Genomic DNA, 24359 nt, shown 5'->3' with positions numbered 1-24359 from the left:
GAAACACATGACTTTTGGCCAAGGTGTTTCCCCCCCCACCCCTCTAAGCCTTAATTTTCTCCTCTGTAAAGTAGAATCTTCACTTCACAAGAGTATTAAGTAAGTTTGTAAAGTGCCCGTATACAGTAGGCATTCAAAGATTTGCCCCGTTCCATGCCCCCAAACCAAGCTGGACTCCCTGATGTTTTTAATGCCAGAACTCACCGTGTTTTGCTCTATTCTCATTCTTTCTCAATCTTTACATTTTTGCCTTTAAATCTGGTTAAAAACTAGAATAAAACTCAAAGTGATTGATCTAAGCCATCAGCTCACCTAGAGATGGCAGTGTCTGGGTATAGGTTCATTCTACAGGTTTTTTTTCCTAAGCATTGAAGCAATATCTAATTCAAGAGAAGGTTAATAAAAATATTGCATGCCTCCTGAGTCAAATAATGAATGAAACAAAAAATGTTATGAGGAAAGCTAAAAATAATGAAATGACCATAATCACAGGAAAATGTAAATTCTCAGGAATACGTACTTTTGGAATAACTCCTAAACTGATGGTGAGAGGGAATCAAAGTGCTCAATGGTATTGAGTGTAACAAAAGAATCTGTGGGTGAAAAAGTAAAATGTCAATGAAATGAAGGAAAAAGTAGCAGAGAACTAGCTTGTTTAAATAGTTTAGGCTCAGATAGCTTGTAAAAGTAGGCAGTGTTAGACATTGAATGTGATTGTAAAGGAAATTGAAATGTCTGACACACAAAATTTGAGGCTCATTTGGCTGGGGAAGTTTTGGCCAAAGCTTGTCCTAAGGATGGTGGAAGGCTAGCTCAGGCAAAGCTCCCATCGGCATTCTTGATGCCATTGGACACCCAAAGGCACACTTTCTGACTTCCTCATCTCCACCTGGTGCTTATTCAAGCACTTGGTGCTTGATTTATCAGACTGAGATGACACGATCCGGGGGGCCATGTGAGGTTTCATCAGACATGGTTTTTGTCAAAGAAGAACAGGAGAATTAGAAGTGGATGGTGATAAAAGAATGGAGAGTGAGACTGGTGACCATCGTTTGGGTTCAGGACTTGGGTGGTCAAAACTGTGACTGAAACATTCCAACTACTGACAGCTGCTTGGTAGAAATAAGTTCACTTATGCTGCTAGTACTAATTATTGTTACGACAACAATAATAACGATAGCTATTTTTTTGAGGTTCTATAATACATCGGATTCTTTTTATACATATCCCTAATCTCAGCCTCTCTCTGAGGAAAGGTTTATCACCCTGTTTTCTGGATAAGGAAACTGGTTCAGAGAGGGCAAGTAACTGGCTTAGAGTCTCAAGACAGGTACACAGAGAGTCTGTCTCACTCCAAGTCAGTGTCTAAAGCAGAGCTGTTTACCTTTTAGTCACCAAAGACTACATAGATTAGCTCTTTCCCTCTCCGCCCCCAAGCACTTTATAACCTTGGACATTAAACCTTCATTAACCAGGAAAGAATGACTCGTCAACCGACCTAGGCGGCCCTGGTCCTGCTGGCCATCCTTTCACGTGAACAGCAGACTGGCCAGGCACGTCAGAGGGGCATGAATACACCTGCCCCTGAGTGATGCCACCTGCTGCTGCCCCTGTGGCATCAGTATTTGCCCACTGCCAGGGTTTGATGTGCAACTGAAACTCAAAGTTCAAGAGCGCAACGCTAAAGCTTCCTGGACCTTAAAGAAACACAAACTCCTGAGCACCACAGACTGCTTGCAAGTTTTTTAATCTCTTAACTCCATAAAATGTTCAAAAGTGAGATGTCATGATATATGGAAAGCCCATGGGACTTGGAGGCTGTGAAATATTGGGGAATCCTCCAAACTCTTTTGTCCTGAGTTCCATCTGTAAAATGGGCTAGTAAGTGGGCTCCATCAGAAACTGATTGTAAAGCATGAATGAAATAACATATGAATAGGAGCTTAGCACATAGTTTTCATTAAGTAGCTGGATCTGAATGCATAATTTTGATTTAGAGGCCTCTAATTGCAGACTCTTCTAACAGGCAATAATAAGATGATACCATTCATAATCATGACTATAATTACCTCTAAGAATTGCTTTATTTATTTTCCATTCCCTGACCCACTCTAGATATTTCTGATTTGAATATGATATCTACATAAGACAGGCCATGCGTTAAATATGTCCACATACAGCATGAGGTATGAGTCCACAAATAAACTTGTAACATGCAAGTAAACCTCATATATCATAAAGTTACCCTCACTGTCAGATTACTATTATTACATAGATAGAACTTTCATAAAAAGGGGCCACATCAACACAACGCAAGGAAAAACCATGGCTGGGTTAATATGGCATTTAAAATTATCTTTTCCACTCTGTGGTTTGGATATTTTCTTATCATATTGCAATCTGCTTAGATAGTTGGGATTGTTTCAGGACCCTGAAACCAGCAGTCATGATTTCGGTTCCAGAGATAGGGCCAGTATTATTTTAGCACAGTTCACAAAATTTTTATTGAGGCTTTGCGTATAATGCATTGTGTTGGCTACAAAGACATCTCGTAGAGGATGTACTTTGTAGAGAATACAAGATGAACAAGCCTGACCTGCTCTCAACAAGAGGCTTGTAATGTAAGAAGTGGGAGGTCAGGGTTGAGGTCAGGATCACATCAAATCAAATTAAACCAAATGAGAGAAAGTATATCAGAATACAAAGAGATTGGTGCGGTGGTGGTTGTTATTGCCAAAGTCATGGAAGACTCTCTGTTTGTCGTAACATGAAAGAAAAGTCTAGATATTCTGGACTTTTCCATGGCCAACTCATGCCCCATACCAATTGATTCAGCCCATCAGACTATAGGTCCCGTGGGGGTGGGAGCAGGAATGCCTCTCCAATCTCTCCCCAGCACCCAGCACCATGCCTAGAGCACAGTGGCACCCAATCAATTTTTGTTGAATGAATGAATAAACGAATATATTGTTTTGATCTCATTTACATCAGTCTCAGAAAAGTCTGGAGTCATAATATTTATCCCTGAGAACTTTTAAATAATTAAGAGGTATAATGTGACCATTACTTTCTTCTAAAACCGTACTAGCTTCTGAAAGCTCTTCTGTCATTGTTCTTTTGGAATTCCACAGGGGTCCAAGCTGCAGCTCTCCTGAAATGATACACGCGAACAATGATGCACAGTCCCCCTGCCCTTTTAAAAAATTGCGATAAAATGCCATAACATCACTTTTACCACTGTAACCATTTTTAAGTGTCCAGTTCAGTAGTGTTAATTACATTCAGATCATTGTGCAACCAATCTCCAGAACTCCTATTAGCTTGCAAAAAACTGAGACTCTATATTCATTAAACAACTCTTCATTCCTGCCTGTCCTCAGCTCCCCAGAAACTACCATTTACTTTCTGTCTCTGAATTTGACTATTCTCTAGGTACCTCATATATGTGGAATTATACAGTATTAGTCATTTTGTGACTGGCTTATTTCATTTACCATAATGTCCTCAAGGTTTATCCACACTGTATCTATCATGTGTCAGAATTTCCTCCCTTTTAAAGGCTGACTAATATTCCATCGTATATATATATATGGCATTTTGTTAATCCATTCATTGTTTTATGGACATTTGGTCTGCTTCCAGTTTTCAGCTATTGTGAATAATGTTGCTTTAAATGTGAGTGTACATATCTCTCGCTGAGATCAGGCTTTCCATTATTTTATGGCCCTTTTATTAATGTAACAGTTTCATTGAGATAAACTCCACATACCATATAATTCACCTATTTAAAGTGTATAATCCAATGTTGTTTGGTATACTCACAGAATCGGAGTATTAAATGTCAGTTTGTGAGAGAGATGTGGTAGGTTTTTAAAAACTCCATAATCTGAGAATGTACAGTCTTTAAAAAACCAGAATGAAGCCTGGGGCCAGAAACCATTTGGGTGCCTTCCATTTCCTTGGAGTGCTTTTTTCCTTTTTTTTTTTAAGACACGCTTCATCTCTAGGAAATCTGAATTCTATGTATTCTGGGGTCTCCAGGGTAAGTAAATTTAAGAGTATCCAAATTCTAGGACTTAGAGATACCACCCCCTTGAGACTAAAGAATAAAACTCAAAAGCTCGAAATGTGATAAAGAACTGAGGTTTTCCTTGTCTGAGGATGTGGGTCTGTGCAGTTAGAAGCTGCAGAGACAGAATGAATTGGAAGGAATGGGCTACAGAATTTCAGAATTGCTCAGAGCCCAGTACTTATCTGCCAGGAAAGAGTTACAGCATGGTCTGCAGAGACAGCCTGGCCCCATCTTCCCACATTCCTTCCTAGCGGGTTGTTTATTGCCTTGTCAGTGTTCGCTCTTTGCCTCTTGCTCAATCATCTCAAAGTCCAATTTTTCTCACTATCTAATCAGAATTCTTGGTTATTTATGTCATTGGTGACCCCTAACATGTTTCTTTCAATCTTCCTTATCTCTTTGGTGAAATTGTTTGACCTTTAGATAGGAAGGCATTGTGCACGAATGGAAAGACTCATAGATGCAGAGGCATGAGGTCTGGGTGGCGGTCTAGTCCCACCGCTGAATAGCTGTAAAGTGGATGGAAATCACCTCTCAGCCTCCCTTCCCTGCTGTGTAAAGTGGGCCGAGGGATACCACCGTGTCTAACTTTACCACGTTGTTGCCCTGACTGAATGATATCATCTAAATAAGTGCTATGAAAACTATAACACCCTACGTTATTACAAAGTATTATAAACCCTGTTACAAACCCTGCCACACTGCTCCTGTGGCATGTGTGTGTGTGCGTGTGTGTGCACGCGCACGCACACACACACACACACACACACACACACACACACCTATTTGAGAATCAGAAAATAAGGTTCTGACCTTAGCTCTACCCTGAATAGCTGGATGATACTGCCCAAGGGACGGCTTTACCATCTGTTGAGCACTTAATTCTTACGGGGCCTTTTCTGGGCACGTCACATAGAAGATTCCATTTAATCCCCACAACATCGACAGGGTAGGTGTTATTTTGGGGAGGAGAGAAATTGATTCCATCTCTCGCTCAAAGTCACACCATTAGTAAGCAGTAAGGCAAGAACTAAAATACAGATCTGTTATTCTAAAGTAATCCTGGGACCTTGAACTCATCATGTATACAGTGAAGGAGGGGGTTGCTTCTAGCTATGGTATTTCATGGTCTTTTCTCCCAAACTTGCATGTTTTTGACATTCGCAGCTATCGTAAAGCAAAGGAAATGGTTTTAAATAATAATATAAGAAACTTAGATTTGACCATAAAGTGTTTTTTTTTGGGGGGGAAGTATTGTTGAAATGAAATATTTATTGACTAGAGAGCTTCAATATCTTGGAATATATAAAAGAAACTAGATGGTTCTAACCACCCACCTCTCATTCCCCTATTACTCTTTGAGTTTGCTTCATCTCATCTCATCACTCTTTAGGAATGTAGAGTGCCAGGCTGACCAGACCCAGAATTAAACTTTCCTGACAAGCTGCATAAAAAGGCCCAGACACTGAGAGGCAGGCAGCTAGCCAGCATATGTAGATGGCAGATCAGTCAATTGCTTAGTGACCACCTCAGTGAAACCTACTCTTCCCCCCAAAAATGAAAAACAGAGTTACTCAGCCTCCCAAGTGAGTTGTATAATCCAGTCATCTACAAACTGAACTTTCTGCCCTTCTGAAGGTCCAGCCATAAGTTTTCTTGGCAAGTCAATATCGTTCAATCATTAAGAATGTGAACTTTGAAGTCGGATAGAACTTGCTCCAAACTCCAGCTCAGAGCTTCAGGCCTGTGTTACTTTGGGCAACTTCTCTAACCTTTTTGAGCCTCAGTTTCCTAGAAAGTTTTCTAAACTTAACCTACAGTGTTGTTGGATGATTGGATTAAATGAACAAAAAAGCATAATGCCTGGCAAAAATTAAATACTGTATAAATAACAAGCATTGCTAGCCTCCTCCTCCTCCTCCTCATCATCATCATCATTCCTTTCTCCTAATCACATTCTCCAAATTCAATCGCCAAAGAGGAGTGGTTCTAAAATTTTTGCTCTGACAGTACCCAACCTCATCAACTGTGTCCTCCATTCTGAATTCTCCCACCTCACTCCCACCCACAAAACTGTCTCCATTTAATGCAAAGAAAAATTAAGATTGACCCTGAGTCCATCTCAAAAGTTACATGTCCACCCTAGGAAGAGGTGCCATGCCCCTTAGAGTGTAGTGGGAGCCGTAGATAAGGAAAGTTTTTTTTACTCCATTATGTGAACCAAAGGAGACTATGGCTTATCCACTGAAAGAGATGGAGAGAAGCAGGTTTGAGGAGACTGAAGAAAATGGCAATATTATTAGTGAGAAGTGTAAAGAGGAATGAAAGATGAGAAATGGATAAATAGATAAAGCCATGTACCCACACTTCTGGAGGCAGAACAGACTGAATGCAAGAAGGGCCACCCTGCCAGGCAGGCGGACAGGCTGACTTCATTAGCACCCCTGTGCCGACCATTGAGGATGTACGGCTGGCCCGTGCCACCCCATGCCTATCCTCTGCGGTACAGCTGACTCCTAGGCCTGCTAGGCCCCACGGGGCTGCCAGATGGAGGAGCAAACAAGAGGCTGGATCAAGTTGTCTCTGTGGCAGGTTGCCGAGGGAGGTCCTCATTCAATCACTGGCACCCAGCAGAGGAGGCTGCATGCAGAATGATCATGATCAGGCAGCAGATGCCCTGGCCCCACTGGAGCGGAGAAGTGGGGAATGTTTGCTGTCCTTTAATCTGTTCCCTGGCCTGGTCTTGCCGTCTTTTGTCACTCATTTCGATGGTTCTCCTTTGGGCCATTTGCCAAGTGAGAACAGAGGCTTTTGATTCCAGAGAGGAATGTAAAAGCTGTCACTTTAAAAGTGGAAAGAAAAAAGTCAGTGACATTAAAAATATTTATATTCTGGAACATCATGGTCAGAGAATACAAACAATTACCTCTTGCTAGAGCTCTTGCTCATGTGTGTACAGATAAACTTGCGTCATTTTTCCAGTGCCCTCTCCTCTCCCCCAGCCCCCAAAGGCACTGTCACTGAGATCTTTTCCCTCATACCTTCTCCCTCATCCATCCTGAATCTATGAGGTTAGCCACTTCCAGCGATTCTGCAAAAGGGAACGTCCCTTTTGGGTCTGGGAGGGAAGAGGAGGCAAGATCACAAATAAACATAAATAACTCTAATCTAGGCTCAGGTCTCTTTGCCTTTTTAGATCCAGATAAGATTAGCTCACATCTCCATTCTATAACCTCCAGACAGTCCCATGCCTTCCCCTTAATTTGGGGAAAATTCCCATGGGTTTCTGTTATTAAGGGCACTCTGGCTCAGAGCTTCTCACTGAATCAGTTCAGTCAAGCACGTTCTCCACCCTCACCCCCATCCCCACTCCGGTCCCAGTGCACCAGCCCAGTCCATTCCACAGTAACCTAGATGGCAAATGACTCCTTCCTTACAGTTCTGTAAAAGGTCAAAACCAAGCAATTTCACTTGCACAAAACCTTTTTATAGCGTTAAAAGATAAACTGGTGCATATTAAAATTTTAAGAATTTATTTCAGCAATACCAAGTGGTTAGAAGTGCTCCATCAGAGGAAGCTGGAGAAAAACTTTTCTAGAGAAAAGGCAGAAGCAAAGTAAAGAAACTATTGATTGGTGATAGCTTAAAACCTAGTTGGCTCTTTGTGATTGGTTGATCTTAGGTTTTGATCTCATATCCTTGAGGCATTTACGGGCCTAGATTGTGGTTTGCTGATGTAGGCGCCACAGCATTAGAGCCACCTCTGTCTAATGGCCTTGTTAATTGATTTAACAGCAGACAGAGCTAAAGGTTTGCAGAGAGAAAAAGAAATTACACAGTGGCCAAAGAACAATTTAGAATTGAGTCATCTCTATGTAGACATCTCTGTTCTTAAAAGTCCATTGAACCATCCCTCCAGATGCCAGACGTGTTCCACTCACTGCAGCCCGCTCTCCTCCTCTTCTCACCTCTTCCATTTTTCCTCCTCGTTCTCTCCCTCACAGATTGCTCTGAGAAGTGTGAATGGGTTTCACTCTACTAGTTGAGGCACTACCCCCAATTCACCTCTAAACCTTGTATCTCCAAAGAAATCAACTTGCTGGGCTGTTGGACCGGCTCCTGTGCTAAAGATGAGCCACTGAGAAGCCCTGAGACCTCCTCTGACATATTCTACCTTCCTTAAAAGGTATTTTGGTATCATATCACAATTTTGGCTTTTCTTTTAAGTATATTCCGAGGTTGTGTGGTAAGGGTCACAAGAGAAGCAAGCCCCCTTGTAAGTGAGTTCTGAGGAAGGCAGACCCTTTGCCTGAGGCTGAAGGAAGAATGCAAATGCGGATGCACTGACCGGAGCTGGGAGTATAGCATGTTTCCTGCTCTGATACAGAACTTGAAGTGTGTGTGTATGTGTGTGTGTGTGTGTGTGTGTGTAAGAGAGGATAGAGGTGGGTGCCAAGCTGTGATGAGGAGCAATCCTTCCATGGGCCTATTCTCTGCTCCCCTACCCCACAACTGCCCTTCTGCTCTGTGACTTGGGAGTAGAACAGAACCAGAAAACACCAGAGAAGAATTAACAAAGGACAAGCATCCCTTTAAACCAAGATGATGTAATTTTATTTTCTTGAGCTAGCCATGACCAGGACAGACAGTGGCCCTGTTAGCTAATCATTACCAGGAAGATATGGACAATTCTGAACCTTAAATAATTTTTTCAGAGACATCCACCTTATTTAAACTGAGTTGTAATAATCAAGCCCACACAGGACTGATCTTCTTACATGTTTGCTTAAAGCCAGAGATAGCTTTGTTTTAAGTTAGGTATGTATCAATGATATTTTAATCTTGGCCAAAGAGGGAGTCTGTTAACATACAGACTGCAAGTCTTTGGCAATTCAGACACCCATTTAAAATGAAGTAAAACAGTTTTTGTATTGGCTTTTACACCTATGGTTCCCTGATGAGTAAAGGCTGAATGATCTTCTATTCAGGCCCATGCCAACAGATTCTTATCTGTTCTCCAGAACCAGTGCCAGAGGGCCAGGAGGGTCTTGAACTTCATATTCAAGAAAGACCGCAAATTTGGCTTAGATGTTATTGACAAATGAGTTATACACGCAGTTATTGTTTCATGTGTGCAGTCAAAGCATTAATTTGCTAAATACATACATTCAAATTATACCACAGTTTTGGTAGCTCTGGTGTTGCTGTTTCTTCATTTTTAGCATATTTACTAGATGCTTAAAATTATGGAAGTCGCCTGGATTTCCCTTGGCCTCTGAAAGGCCTTGTCTCACACCTGTCTTGATTGTTTACATATATGCAGATCTTTATTCCACAACAAAGGAATATAAACTTGGGCTCAAGTCTCCTAATTATTGATCAGAAGATCACCTGAAAGAAATATTGGGAGAGGATTCCTTGAAGAATAAGCAATCCATTCAGTTCAATTGATATCAGAAGTACAGAGAATGGGTACATTACACACCCAGACCTACGCCTTTCCTGCTGGAATTGTTTCGGGTGAATAGCACTAGTGTGCTTTTGGTGTGATGCCATCTGTCTCGCCTGAGGGCCATAAACAAAAATAGATGGGTCCAATTCACTCTGGCCATTGTCCAATAAAATCCTATCACAAACTGTACTCATTATGAATTGCTCAGATAGAAATTTCTTGTCTGATCTGAGAACTAAGAAGAGTTGTACTTCTCCCGAGCAATCAACTTCATTTTATTGTATAATGTGAAATTGCTCAACTGACTAGGTTTCCATTTCTCATTGCCTGCTAGTTCATGCAGAAACACATTTTTGATCTACCAATATGAAGTAGTGAACCATAGTGGTTAGTTAGTTAATTATAATTTATTTGGCTACTTCTTTTTAGGTTAATATTTGGGCTTTTGTCTTTGATGTTTTAGTGTTTGTGTTTTTGTTTGTTTGTTTGCTTGCTTGCTTGCTTTTTAACACTTTAGTCATTAAGTATTTTATTTTTGTGACTAGTTTGAGGAAGGAATTTAAATGTATTTTTCCCCAAATAGTAAATTGTATGTCATGTGTGTTTTTAATGTTCTTACTGCATGTTCTTAAAAGCAAATAACAGACTCTACCTGTCTTAGCTCGGGCTGCTAGAACAAATACCATAGACAGGGTGACTTAAACAACAAATACTTATTTTCTCACAGTCTAGAGGCTGGGAAGTCCAAGATCAAGTTGCTCACAGATCCAGGTTCTGGTGAAGGCCGGCTTCCTAGTTTGCAGGTGGCTATCTTCTTGTATTCTCACATGGCAGAGCGCAGAGAAAGCAAGCAAGCGCTCTTGTGTCTCTTCTTATGAGGGTACTAAACCCATTCATGAAGGCTCCAACCTCACGACTTAATTACTTCTCAAAGGCCCTTGCCTCCTTATCCCATCACATTGGGGGGTTAGGATTTCAGCATATGAATCTGAGGGAACACAAACATTCAGTCCATAACACTACTTTAACTTGTTTAAGCTGAAAGGGATTTACTAAAGGATATTCGGTAATTCACAGACCTCTGGGAGGGCTAGAGAATTAGGCTTTTTATAGGATACATAGCCAACAACAAGACAGGCATAGTCAGCACATCCAGAAGAAATACCTGACCACACTGCAGGATGGTTCTAGTAAAATAATTTTTAAAAAACTAACTCAGTGGAAACCTGCAACTCTGATGTGGCTGCTCCAAAGAAGCAAATACCTTTGACACCACACTTAGTAGAAGATCAGTTTCCCTGAATATGTTCCCCTCACATGACTCCCTTCCACATCAGACGTCAGTGGAGGGAAGAGGTATAGAACCTAAGTCATATGCCTGATTTATAGATTCTCTTGGGAAAGCAGGACATACAAAGTGAGAAATGATCAGAATGTCAAGAGGGTGTTCAAAAGGTGTTGGACAGCTCTATGCAGAGTTCTGCTACATTAATCAGTTATCTCAATAATGTTTCTTAAATAATTCAGCATTCTTTTGAAATGCTAACTGTAGTATACATATTAATACATAAATGTATATGCATACACAGCATGAACACTTGCACATACCAATGTATTATACTTTCTATTTTTCCATCAATGCATTTTTCTTTACTCTGGTTTTAATTAGTGTAGCTTTATAATACATTTAAATATCTAGGATAATATGTCCCCTACAATTGCCACAGATTTCTTGGGCTCTTCTTACCTTTTAATTTTCTAAACAAATTTTAGAATGGTTTCATAAAACTCTCAATTTGGCATTTTGATTGAAATTGTACTAAACTTATAAACAAAGAAATAGTTGATGTGTTATTAAAATTTACCATCAAGAAAAACATGGCAATTTATTTACATCTTAATTTTTTTTTTGTAATTTACTAAATTTTTGTATTTCTTTTGATAATTGGCCTCGTGTATTTCTTGTTAAGTTTACTCTAGGAACTTTTGTTGTTGTTGCTATGTTAAATGCGACATTTTTCTATTATATTTTTAACTTCTTAATGCTGGTAGAAAACCTACTTATTTTATTATAGGAAAGCTCTTTCTTTAGTAACTCACCTCCTTTTTGACATCCATAACTAGTTTAATAATTTTTCAGTTGATTTCTTCCATTAAAAAAATTCTAATCTAGGACGTGCTTCCATAGTGTAGCAGTTAGCATGTCTGCTTTACAAGCAGGAGGTCCTGGGTTCATGCCCCAGTGGAACTACAGTCCATGGTCTACCGCCATGCCACCCGAAACAAGCCCCATGTTTGACCTCTGAAGCTAAGGAGCGTCAGGCTTGGTTAGTAGTTGGACGGGAGGCCACCTAAGAATACCAGGTGCTATAGGCATAAATAATGATAATAATGAATAATAATAAATAAAAAATTACAATCTAGGAGAAATGACATCTTGTACAAATGATGAAAAGTTGTTATAGTTCTTTCCAATAATCTCTTACATATACAGTGGTTAGAATTTATAGGAAAAGGCCAAAATTTTGTGATGATAGTGTACTTCTTTGGTTGTTTCTAATCTATTCTTTTTCATGGTAATGCCGCTAGTGTTTTGTTGTGATAACTCTTTTTAGTTGGAGATATTCGTTCTTTTAGAAAATTATCTATTTTAATTTACGATTTTAAAAAAAACCTACAGCATTTAATAAAAAAAAATCTGATGGCGTAAGGCAACAGCGTAGGGCGCCTGAAAAAGGTGCTTAAGATTCGGATTCGGAGAGGGAACCCTGCCCTAGCCCGGCGGAAGGTGCGGGGCCAGAACGCGGGGCCCTGTGGTCCTCGCGAGGCACGCGGGACTGGCCTGGCGGTCCCTGTGGAGTGGGGTAGGGGATGCAGGGATGGGGCGTGGGAGAAGCGGTCGCTGAGCCCTGCAGAGACGGGCGGTCGCTGTGCCCTGCGCCCGGCAGTGAGAGAGAAGGACACGCAAAGGCCAGGCGTTCGCCAGGGAGCTAGCGCACTGACCCTTTGCGCGTCCGGAATGCCCGCGCTAAGCGTGCCAGATGACCACTAGGCGGCGCACAGGGACGCGGTGGCCCGAGGGGCCGCGGAGACGGCGTAGTTGGATTCCAGGGGCGGAGGCGGTAAGACCACCACTTATAGGGAGCATAGCAGTAAGCGAAGCCACTCGATGAGTTTGCCTTAGGCTCAAACCCATGTGGCCTCCAAGAGCAAGCATTATTTTCCTTGAGCAAATCTCAGACGGATGTACAAGAATAGAGGAAGTATAACAGTATAAATCACGTGTCTCCAGGCCGCTTACTAAAGAGTAGAGGTTATGCATAACTGGAATTCTAGATGCCAGCACAGTCAGCTGAACTAACTTAAGAAGTACAGTAAAATGTGCTAGCGTTGCAATATATCACCTTGTAAAGAACAGATGCTGGTACAGATCCCTGGAGATAGATTAGATAATACAGATATAGATATACAGATAGATAAAGATCATCCTTTCCCGCTTCTAAAACAAATTGAAGATATGCAAGCACTTCAGAGTAGTAGAAGAATAAGGGAGTGAAGATACAGTCAGTTATTTAATAAGGCATTAATAAAAGAAATAAAAAAACTGGAAAAACTGTTTATACAGTAAGTAAGATATAGCTTTGATGTGTGCCCACTCCCCAGGCATTTATAGAAGCAAATTTAAAATCCTTTCCTGGAAGAAAATAACTATCTCAGGCCCCCAAATTGCTTCTACAAATAAACTTCCAAAACGGTGTCTAGCACACCTTAAAAGACAAGCAGAGAAGTGCACTAAAAAACAACGGAAATCGAGAACTTGATGGATAAATTTAATAGTAGATTAGGCACAGATCAAGAGAGAATTAATGAACTGAAAGTAGGAAATATCCACAAAGGTGGATGAGGGCGAGGATAAAAATACAGAAGAAGGAGTTAGAGACACAGGAATCAGTGAGAAGTTCTAACCTATGTATAAATGGACTAGCAGGAGGAGAGAAAAAGATGAGGCAGAAGTAACATTTGAAAAGAGCACAGCTGAAAAATTTCTAAACTGGTGAAGCATCGATTCACAAATTCAAGAAATCCAGCGAATTCCAAGCAGGACAAAAATTTTTAAAAGTAGATCTAAATACTTTATAGTGAAAATGTAGAACAACAAAGCGGAAAGTCTTAAAGGCAACCAGAGAAAACATGCCTTTTAAAGGAACTACAGTCAGACTCACAGATGACATCTCGATAGCAACAACAGAAGCCAGAGAAAGTATGCAGTTGTCAATATGATAGAAGAAAATGAATTCTATGCTCAATGAAAATATACTTGAAGAATGAAGGGGAAAAGAAGTATTCTGTCCAAAAGAAAGCAAGAAAGGAGAGAAAGAAACAAATCGAGAAAGAAGAAACAGTGCAAAATAAAATGGTAGATATAAATACAAAAACCTCATTTGCGATAAATGTAAATAGATTTTTTACATTTATCATAATAGATTTTTTTAAAAAAAATCAATATCTGCTGTTTACAAGCAACGAAACTAAATGTAAAGAATGAGAAAAATTAAACGTAAAAGGATGGAAAAGTTACACCAGGCAAATACTAACCAAACTAAACTGACATGATTACATGAAGTTCCAAGTGGATTTTTAAGTCAAAAGAGAGAGTTACTATATAATAAGAGGATTTATTCACCAAGAACAAGTAACTTTTTCTCTATATTTAATGTTATGAATAATAGAACCTTTAACTACATTGCAAAAACTGTAGGAGAATCTGGAGGAGAATTTATTTATACTTTTCGTAGTAATTTTCTAAGGATATAAAAGTTTGAACAGCATAATTAATGACCTTGACCTAATGGAGCACTGCATCCAATAAGTGCAGAACACAAATTATATATAAGAACATTTAGAACATTTACTAAATTGACCACATCCTGGGCCATAAAACATGTCTCAGGAAATCCCAGAGGCTTACTATATTATACAAACCTCAATATGGATAAGTTAGAAATCAATAACGAAAATAACTAGAAAAACTCCATGCGTTTGGTGATAAAGAACCATAGTATACACAGTTTCTCAATATTATTTTTAAAGACTTGTAGGCACAGTTTGAAGACTATCTTAAAGGTACTTAAGAGTTTTTCTTCAATGGATATATATATCAAATCTTTTCATTTTTAAAAGAGAGGAACAAATATTGAATGTTATCTACAGCTGAGCATCTTGAAATGATTTTTTAACTACTGATGTAACTAACGTAGATTTAAAATCACTAGTTACTTTTGTATCTTTTGTGTCCCTGGAATATTACACCAGGACCCTTTAAGGTCATATAACTAAAAGCAATTAAAAATAATTCAGATTTATTCACGTTTTTCAAGGGACATTAATGAAGGTCAGACTCATAACTGCAGTAACGCTTCTTTAAATCTCTTTTTGTTTTTGTCTTATACCTCATGAGTATTCCAGAGTCACTATCTTAAACTCTCCATCTCTAATCTCCTCTAAAGCTCTCCCAGACACCTCTCTAAAACAGAATCTTCTCCATCCTCCTTCCCTTGTGTCAAGGGTTTTCATTAGGAAAGAGTTCAAATATTTCCTATTTCTATATGGAACCTTAGACCTTAAGTATACAACCCCTTTACTAGCTGAATAAAATTCTAACAACGCAGCAAGTATATAGTAAGGAAGGATAAATGACTATTAAAGTCCTTTTCAAAATTTGCATGATGCCAAACGTCAACCAGATAACCTACCAAACTTTTCATTTCTTCATTTAAAATTTTTGGCATCTTGTAGACACGATTTTATCTGTGTACTTCCCGCCTCCCCCCCCCATGTTTTCTCCTTGATCCATGTCTAGTAGAATTTCCTGAATTTCTCATAAAAACACTGTATTGTTTATAAAATAAAATCTATCTAAAAAAAAAAAGTAAAACATTGTTAGATAGCATAACCAAGATTGTCTAGACAATTGAGTGTCTACCCCCATACGCTGTGTTTGAATGCAAATGCTTCGCTCTGCCCTTGCTTTTCTTCCTTCTTGATATTCAACCACCTCTAACTTAAAAGGCCCCAAAATGAACTCATATCCCCTCCAATATCAATGCAAAACAATTAGCTTTTATTTAGCCTTTAAAGTGAACCAAGCATTTTACATACTTACTTCTTTTAATAGATATAGTCATCATCATCACCATTTTCCCAATGAAGAAATGGATGCATAGAGAACTTATGTAACTTGCTCAAGGTCCACTGAGCTGAGACGTGACTCCAAAGCCTACGTGCTTAACCATTTCTCTCTATTCAAGCCTTTTATGATGGCAAGATAATTCCTAAAACAATGGCTGGTGATGTGATTAGGAAAAGAAATGTTTTCCTTTATATCTTGCAGCAAATCAATGTCTACAATTAATCCAGAACCCTGGTTTCCTATCAGATCACTCCATTCCTATGATTCCTGCCCTTGCTACCACACACCTGGAAAACTAGTGTGTTCGGCCAGGAAGAGTTTGCTCAGAATAGCAGTGGTCTTTTATCCCCTAGTGACCTCTTGTGGCTAATGGACTACTTGCTGGAAAATCTCCCTCCAGAGAATCTGCGGCTTGTTGCCTCCTGAATGTTCATCCTTCGGCTACAGAAAATGAGCCACAGGGGAACCAGGAAATAGGACTTGGCCTTGTTTCACACACGCTGACATGCTTGGGAGTCAGCGTTGAAAAGAGCATCATTCTAATATGTGTCATTTCTAAAATAAGCGGAGGAAATATGTATGAAAGCTAGATTTTCTGGTTCTTGAACTTGCCTTTCATATCTTTTTTCCTTCCTTCCTTCCTTCCTTCCTTCCTTCCTTCCTTCCTTCCTTCCTTCCTTCTTCCCTTCCTTCCTTCCTTCCTTCCTCCTTTCCTTCCTTCCTTTCTTCTTTCATTCCTTCCTTTCTTTTCCTTCTTAATTTAGGTGGGAACATTATAATGAAGCATAAATCAGACTGGAAAAACAAATAGTAATATAACAAGACTGGTGGTATCAAAGTGTGTACCAAGGTGTTTACAGCAATGCTGATTTTAACAGAAAATTTTAAACAATATATAAACATCCATAAGTAGGAGATTTTTAAGATGATTATATTCCATTCATGTACTAGAATATTATAAAGGCATTAAAATGTATTTATATATGTGTGCCATACACACACAAGGTACAGGGGCAGTGAGGAGTATGTGGATAAAGAAACCAAGCTATATAACAACTTGTATGATACCCTGTTTTTGTAACATTGGGTTTGTGTTTCCATAAAAAGAGAAAGTCACCAAAATATTAACAGGAGTGGTTTTATCTGAGTAGTGGTATTAGCTTCTTTTAAAATTTTCTTTACATTTTTCTGTATTGTGGTAGTTCTCAACTTAAAATTCTAAATGCTCTAGACCAATAAAGTCAGAATCATAGGGTGAGGTCCAATATGCAATCAAGTTGAGAACCAATATTATATTATTTGACTCTTTTACAATCAGTGATCAGGTTTACAAAACAGAAGCGGGAACCAGAGAAAGCTATCTTCATTTTGCCAATTTATGTGCAATGTGCACGTGCATATGGGCATGCACGCACACACTATTGCAGACAATTACACTAAGACTATGCTCGCAAAAGTCCAAAGGAAACAAGTAAAGCATCCTAAATTAGGCGACGGGGTCTGAAGTCAGAAAGCCCTAACTTAGTTTCTTCATTCTACTACTTCTTGGCTGTATGACTTTGAAGAACTCACTTCACCTTTTTGAATGTCAGTTTTCTCATCTAGTAAAGGCAGGCATAGATATCTGCCCCCTAACAGAATTGTGAGAATTAAAGGATACATTTCATGGGCAAGGACCATTGTAAATTGTTTATTATAATATGTGATAGAGGGGTGGGGAGAAACAGAAAAGAAAGAAGGCGAAATAACTGAGCATTACAAGAGAAAATGTGGTCATCCGGGAATGTTAAACCTTTCTGTTTCTCGCAGGCTTTCATTCTTCCAACAAATATGTTGTTCAACGGCAGACTGCATTCCAGACCCTGTTTCAAAGATGGAGGACATCTAGTAACAGTCCATAGCCCTTTACCTCGAGGGGCTGCAGGGGAAGCAAAGCTTTACTCTCTAGGGTCTCCAGCTGGGCCTGAGAATTAAATCGACATAAGGCAGATTAACAGGAGAAAAATGCACAAATTTTTACATGTACCATGGGAAAGACCTTAAGAAGCAATTACAGCCAAACACTTATATACTAAGTTGGACAAAAGTAGTAAATTGCGAAAACCATGACAAGATAAAGGGACTTGTGTTAGGGCAGTTAATTCTGCAAAAGTGACCTAAAGGGGGTGAGTTCAACAAGGTTGGGTCGTACAAATTACTCTCAGCCTCATCTTTCATCTCTTGAGATAAGAATTTTTCTTTCCTCTTGGTCTAGGGAGGACATTGTTCACAAGGGAATTTCATCTCCTGCTTTCAGGAATACAAAAGGAAGGTCAGAGTACCCTTTTCCCATCTCCTGATTTTTTTAGGTGCCTTTAACTCAAAAGAATCTTTATGTCAAAGTGGCATTTTGGGAGGTGGGGTGACATATTCTGGTTCCCTTCTGGGCTCACATGTGCAGGGGAAAGATGGGCTATAACAAGTCACACGAAGTGGTAAATACTGTAGGAGAAGTAGGCTCAAGGCAGAAGGGAATCTCCAGTGCCTCTTCTTAAGAAGGGAAGTGAGCTCCCGGTGAAGCTTGTGGGAAGCGCAGAATGAAGTGCAGGACACAAGTTCTGTCCTCTAGGGGGAGTTCGAGGCTTTTCTCCTTTGAAGTCTGAAGAGAGTGGTTAAGGACACATCTTAAGTTGAACTGGGCTGAAATAAATGTTCCCGGGACTCTTGGTGTTGGGGAACCTCTCTTTTTGGGTGTTTCCTATTGAATCGCTTCTCTCTTTGCTTATGTGCAGTTGGTATTGTAGGTACTCCTCTCACTTGAAAAATTTGCTTCATCCACTTAGGAGACTAAACAAGAACCAGAGTGAAGTTCCCTCCCTCCCCCGAGTCAGGAAGATACCTCATCTAGGCACAAGTCACATGGTCTAGCCCAGCTCACAAAAACAGATGATGTCTGAATTTGGGGATGATTTTGCCATAACTGGTCACCTGTACACATACTCCAGGGGATGGCTTTTGAAAGGAGGTGGCAGGACGGGGTTTAGAAATTTGGGACCCAGGCACACTTACCAAACTCACTGCAACAAGCAGATATATTTAAATACTTTCATTTGATTTGTTCATTAATTTTTTCATTATTGTTTCAAAACTACATGATTTGTAGATTCAAAGTCCTCTTGAATCTTACAAAAACTCGATTTAGAAATTTTCTAAAATTTGTTACAGGAACTTATATTTTATAGGAAGATTTTTCTTTGATTCTTAGATTGATTCCCTTATTTCCATCTCTTATATTTTTATAGTCTATTAATGTTTCCATTTGCACATTTTCATGTAAGGAGGCCTAAAATGGTCTCTGATTGTCTCACAAAGAAAGTCAAGATGGAGTCTCTCAAAGTTTGTGTGACATCCAAATGAAGGGAAATATGGATGATTTCCTTCCCATTTAATTTAGCTTTCATTTACTTTTGACATATAAAAGCTGTATATATTTAAATATATGTCACTTGATGAGTTTAGAGATAAGTATATACCCATAAAACCATCACAATGTATGCCCAGAAAGCATAACTTTTCGTTGTTAGCTAGACAATCCCCATGTCTTATTTGAGTTCAATTATCTGTACTTCCTTGAAACTAACAACAATGATCTTACTGTTTCCATGATGAAGGATGGGTGGGACTTTTGGAGGTGATGGGCATACATTGTGATGGTAGATCTCTAGGATTTATTCATTTTCTATAACTGAAACTTTGCACCATTTAAGTAAAACCTTCCAATTTTCTGCTCCCCCCAGTCCCTGGCAACTACCATTATACTCTCTGTTCTACAAGTCTGACTATTTTAGATTCCTCATATACGTAGTATCATGTAGTAATTGTCCTTCTGTGTCTAGCTTATTTTACTCAGCATAATGTCCTCCAGGTTCATTCCTGTTGTCACAAATGGCAAGATTTCCTTATTTTTAAAGGCTGAATGTTCTATTAAATGTATACACCTCATTTTCTTTATCCATTATTCTGTCGATGGACATTTAGATTACTTCCATGTGTTGGCTATTGTGAATAATGCTGCAATAAATATGGGAGTACAAATATTTCTTTGAGATTCTGATTTCGGTTCTTTGGGATATATACCCAGAAATGGGATTGCTAGATCATATGGCAGTTATATTTTTAAATTTTTGAGGAATCTCTATAAACCATTTTCCATAGTTGCTGTACTAATTTGTATTTCCGCCAACAGTGCACAAGGGTTTTCTTTTCCCCACTTCCTTTCTGGCATTTATTAGCGCGCGCTCTCTCTTTCTCTCTTTTAAAACACCTACAGCACCAGGGATTCTTAGGTAGTTTCCATACAAATATTAACCAGGCCTGACCCTGCTTAGCTTCTGAGATCGGACGAGATCAGGCATATTCAGGGTGGCATAGCCATAGACTATCTCTTTTCTCTTTGATAATAACTGTTTAATGAGTCTGAGGTAATATCTCATTGTGGTTTTGATTTGCATTTCCCCGATGGTTAGTGATGTTGAGCACCTGTTCAGGTATCTGTTGACCATTTGTATGTCTTCTTGGGGAAAAAAGTTTATTCAGTTCCCCTGCCCATTTTAAAACATGCATTGTTAATTTTTTGCTATTGAGTTGTATGAGTTCTTTATTTTTTTTCTGGATATTAATAGGTATATGGTTTACTAATACATGAGAATTGACCAGTTGACAACGAAGGTTGTGGTTTAAGTACCAAGGGCCTCTCTCTACTTGTGAGTTTCAAAATCATTTTATTTATTTTCGGGGACACTGTTTAATTTAATTCTATAATTTGTTTGCACTCAGTTTTTTTCCCTTCTCAAATCTTAGCCTCATATTGTTCTTCATTATTGTCAGAATCTGCTGAGTTGTTTTGAACAGAACTGTTTTTCCCCCTCCTATAAGATGATATTACTGCATCAGAGAGAGCACGGCAGTGTTTTCCATAATAAACTTGTGAACGAAGAAAAAAATTGGTAGAAAGCATAACTTTTCGTTGTTAGCTAGACAATCCCCATGTCTTATTTGAGTTCAATTATCTGTACTTCCTTGAAACTAACAACAATGATCTTACTGTTTCCATGATGTTTCATGTTAAGTTGCTCAGATGTCTTATCATAAAAAAAAAAAATCTTATGGGCCTCTAGGAATCTAACAAGCTAAGCTTCTCAAAGCCCTTTGACACTCCACAACAATCTGTAGCAGTATGTTTTCAAAAGGCTCTTATGATCTATATGACTATATGGTTAAATAAAGCTAAATAAAATAAATCTCCTTGTTGCTTCAATTTCTAAATGTCATATAAAGTAGCAAGAACAGGAAAATTATTAAAAATCTTGATCACCTCCCCCAGTAACAGGGCAGTCACTGTCCGCATTTTGCCCATGAGCTATCCACATACATATTCTTCTTGCCGAACAAAGTCCCAGCTTGTTGGGGTGGTGGGTAGACAGCCCATGAGATCAAGGAAGATAGGCCCCGATTCAAGACACAGCGAATGAATTACGATTGGGTTCATCCCATATCCATTTGCCTGTGATTAAAATTCTTCACTCATGTGAACAATGCTTGTGAAATATGGAACATTCCACTGCTGGAGCATCGGCTTGGCCCGCTATTCTAAGAGCCGGACTGAGGACCTTGGCTAACACTGCTTCAATGTGGATTGGTAAAAAAAAAAAAAAAAAAAATTATAAAGTTTTAAAATGTAAGGGATGAGTCTCTTCAGGTTTGGAGATCCATATGCAAATAGATAGATGAAATAATGTGACATTTAGTTCAAAATTCTTGCATTCAAAGAAGTCTGCTCGCTCACAACTTGCCATGGGTGAGCCATAGTCATCTTGTGAGGATAGAGGAGAGCTGCATAAGACTGGCTCTAACTTCCAGTCAGCCATAAAGAAGATGAGCCATGAATAGAGCAGACTTTACATGAGAAAACTGAAGGCCACAAGCCTTGGGAGGGGCACTGAATGAGCAGAAAAGCTCCAGGGGAAGACTCACCCTGAGGGATGAGGGCAAGTGTGACCCTCACAATCCCCTCTCCATCTGACGATCAGCAGACTTTTGTCAGCAAGATGAGGTAGGCAAGAAAAAAAAACATTTACGTGCAACTTTTCTTGATTCTTTTTTGAGGAAGGTGTGGCAAGTTGCTGCCAACAAGATGTGTCATTTTGGGGCAAGCAAAGTTCTTTGGGAGTCATTTTTTTTTTTTTTTGAAATAAGTATTTTTAATTCAGTTCCAAAAAAAGATGTCGCATGAATTTAGATTAGAAAACATGACATTAAGGGGCTTGTTTTTCTGGATATGCAAGGAAAAAATAACACTTAATAGGTTCAAAGATCATTTTCTGGATCTTCCTCTTGTATCAAAAGCTATATATCTTCTCTCCAAAGCATCTGCTCTAAAAGCCAACTCACCTCCTTTATCTCCCTTTAGCTGGGACAGTCTAATTCCCCTCCATCCCCACCCCTCACTTATTTCTATAAATAAATTTTTGTGCCAGTCATTTCCTTTCTTAGTTGGAGGTTTCTTTGATGGGCTATGTTGTCCTCAGCAAAAGAGTGAAGAAAGCTGGGGTAACTTAGAGTGCTGGTACTTTGGGGCAATTTTAGGTGGCACCCTGTGACCCCACCATCCCAGATTTACTTCGTCGTACTAACTCCCCTATTGGACACCAGGGTACTGAAAGGAAGTGTTGACAAAAGAAATTCCAAAACCAAAGAAAGGTTTAAAGAGTTTATTATGAGCTAAGGGTTTGGGGGTTAGTCCCAGAAGCAAAATCTCAAGGGACCTGAGATGATGCTTTGGAGAACAGCAGTTTTGCAGTTGATTTTATACATTAGAATCAAAGGAGAAACTTAAGAAAGCTTACATGAAATCCATCGGCGGTAGATGAAGAAAGTGGAAGAAAGCAAAGCAGGGAAATCTCTAGGACTGGATAAAAAGTAAAAGAGAGAGATACAGACTTCTTTTACACTGGTGGGTGCAGGATAGTTAATACTTCACATACATAGTTTACAGAGGTATGTGGGTAAAAGGTAATAATGAGGAATGTTGGGGTACTCACTCTGTACCAGGATCTAGAGAAAAGCTCACTTTGACACTTTATGTATGTTCTTCTAGAGACACAAAAACGATGCGCAGGGCTTGTTCAAGGTAGAGATTAATCTATTGTACAGGACGTGACTTCCCTCCATAACTCACTCAGTTAAATTTTTTTATGATCAAAACATCCCATGTGGTTACTTTTAGTTATCGAGCTTGTAGGGCTCGCCAAGGTAGCCCTTTCTGTCCACAGAAGAGAGCATGTCATATTCACTCACCTTGGTGTCTCCAGCTTTCGGCACAGTACCAGTCACCCTGTAGGCACTCAATAAGTATAAATTGATATGTGAGACATGATACCTGGTGCCTTTTATAGAACAAAAATCAATAGTCTAAAGCAGCAGTCCCCAACCTTTTTGGTACCAGGGACCAATGCTTTTATGACAATCTAATGCCTGATGGTCTGAGGTGTAACTGAGGCGGTGATGCTGGCTCTGGGGAGCAGCTGCAAATACAGATGAAGCTTTGCTCACCTGCTGTGCGGCCAGGTCCTTAGCAGGCCATGGACTGGTACCAGTCTGCGGCCCAGGAGTCGGGGACCCCTGATCTAAAGGGGTCCTGACAGGCAATTCTGAATTTTAAGAAATGTCTGCCTCAGTGTGAGAATGTTTAAGTGTGACAATAAGGAGTTAATTTGGCTGAAATAGTTATTTTCTTCCTCTGATGTTGACAGGAAAAACGAAAGATAATGTGATTCTAATCTCTTCAAAGCCTTTTCTGTTTCAAGCACAAAACTGGTTGATTTGTGTTTCAAAAAAAAAAAACCCTGGTCTCAGGTCCCTTGTTAACAGCAATGCCAGGACTTACATCTTTTTTCTGGATAAAAACAAACTGGGGTGGGGTATATTCTTTGTCTAACATGTTGCCAGTGCATGAGTTTTGCAGAGGACTGGACCTGTTGGCATTTAAGCAAAGCTCCACTATCAAAACATCAAAGACACCAGTTTTTGAGAATGTTTCCCTCTCTGTTCTTGGTTTGTGCCAAATCATATATTTTGCCAAAGGCGACCCCTGCCACCCAGAGCTACATGATGAGGCCTAAACCATCTCACCCATGTAACTTGAGAAGAGTTCATTGTTACAGTGTGGTGATCGTTCCTTCATTCTCTTTCCAGCCTCTTGGCCCAGATGTTTTAGAATAGGCTGCGGCACTACCATGGGTCATGTCTAAATGATTCCCACTGGCAGCAACGGGATGATGCAACCCTTGCAGCCTTAAAGAGAAAACCCCGCCTTCCCCTGAGTAATACACAGGAACCCTCCCACCCCGCCACCCCCACCTCTGCCCCCACACATACAACTCACAACACACACTGAAAACAAAATCATAACAACAACCAAGAAAGAAAGTAGTTGTATAGTGGTGTAAGAAGTTCATTTTTGCACTTGCCATTCCATCTACCTGGAATACGTGCAAAAAACTTTCTTTACAGGTATCAAATGGTACATCTAATCAACCCTCACTACCTGGATCCAGGTCTTTGTTCCTGTCCTTATAATTTTATTCCCTAGTCCCACTTTTTCTAGT

At 39.6% G+C, this 24359-nt stretch overlaps 1 pseudogene; it reads right to left on the bottom strand.

Moving 5' to 3' along the window:
* Positions 1–20014: 20014 nt before the first annotated feature.
* LOC120598471 (uncharacterized) lies at positions 20015–20132 on the bottom strand (annotated as a pseudogene).
* Between the last annotated feature and the right edge of the window lie 4227 nt (positions 20133–24359).

This window comes from Pteropus medius, unplaced genomic scaffold, assembly GCF_902729225.1.
Source record: "Pteropus medius unplaced genomic scaffold, Ma_sr-lr_union100, whole genome shotgun sequence".
Taxonomy (NCBI): domain Eukaryota; kingdom Metazoa; phylum Chordata; class Mammalia; order Chiroptera; family Pteropodidae; genus Pteropus; species Pteropus medius.
Note: the sequence above shows the minus strand (reverse complement) of the source record. Positions and strands in the feature narration are given on the sequence as shown.